Source organism: Cicer arietinum, chromosome 7, assembly GCF_000331145.2.
Source record: "Cicer arietinum cultivar CDC Frontier isolate Library 1 chromosome 7, Cicar.CDCFrontier_v2.0, whole genome shotgun sequence".
Classification (NCBI taxonomy): domain Eukaryota; kingdom Viridiplantae; phylum Streptophyta; class Magnoliopsida; order Fabales; family Fabaceae; genus Cicer; species Cicer arietinum.
Window position 1 is genome coordinate 48,729,871 of NC_021166.2, and position 1,502 is coordinate 48,731,372.

A 1,502-nucleotide genomic window follows, 5' to 3' on the forward strand; every position below is an offset into this window, starting at 1 on the left:
TTTTTGAGTTCAGTGAATAATCTTTTTAGCACAAATATCATATAGTATATAACAATTCCAAAAGTGGCGTTAGAGTTGAATATTTAGGTAATACCATCAATTTTTAAAAATTAACAATGTCAAAACTAATTAAATTGACATATCATTAACAATATCTATTTTAAGGGGAGTAATGCATTTGACTCTATGAAACTTAGTTTAACACAACTTGGTGCAACTTTCCCTTTATATCTAAAATAACATCAATTTTAATTAAATATTTGGTGACAAATATTTTTCACGTATATGATTTTTATAACCTAAAATGTTAGTGTAAAAGTGGTTTTAGTTGCAATCTTCTAATTGATATTTTGATGATAAAAAAAAACAAAGAAATAAGGAACAATTATCTTCTTAATTTTGCTAAGTGCGGATATTCATATTAAATTAGAAGTAAGTTAAAGATAACAATCTAAGTGTTTTTAACACAATGAATATTATTATCTAATCCAAGTGTTTTTAACACAATGAATATTATTATCTAATAAACAAGTAATTATATTTACTAATAGAGCAACTCACAAAGCGTTAGAAGTAAAAAGAAATATAAGTCATTGTTCTAGTATAAGCTAGATCTTCTAATGAACAAGGAAAAGAGAATCTACTAAACACAATTGATCTGAATGACTTTGATGAACATGCTCTCAAACGTGTCTCTCATAAGTGTGCCTTTGATAAATGTATCAAGCAAAAATTATAATTTCCCTCTAATAAGTGTGTCAAACAAAATGATTGTATGCCTTTGATAACTATGTCAAACGATATATCCTCTGACTATTATGAAAGTCAATGCTATGAAAACTCAACGATATGAGAAGTCAACTCTCTAAAGAAAATAAATGTGTTTATCCTATGGTCAACATCTTGAATTTGTTAATTGTCTGAAAGCCTATGTGACATTCTTTGATAGTCACATCATCTGTAATCTGCCTTCTTAAATGAAGATACGCATAATCAGTTATGAAGATATATATAGATACATCTTCAAGACCGATCTTCCTTTAACGGTGATTGAAAATCTCCAACGATAATATTCTCAACGAACACTTCTTCCTAGATTTAAAAAGAAATCGTTCAGTCAATCCAACAAAATGGTAAGAGAGAATGAAAATGACAATGTGTTATGAAGAAATTCTGAAAAAGCAAGGAACGGTACAAAGAAAAGCATAAACGAAACATCCTCTAAGTAGAGAGTTATTAGAATTGATGTAAATCAATCAAGGTATTTTCACACACTTGAATTGATGTAGGATTTGATATGTAATATCCTCTCAATGAGAGTTAGAGTCCTAGAAACAAACTTTGTGTCAATTCAGACACAAATTAGACCTATTGTAAATCAACCCAATATTGGCAACAACTTTGTCACCCCTAAGAAGTACTCAAAGAGGTACAATACACTCATGAACCTCAACGACAAGCTTCCATAAAGTTGACGAAGGGTTCAAATGATGGTAGCCTGG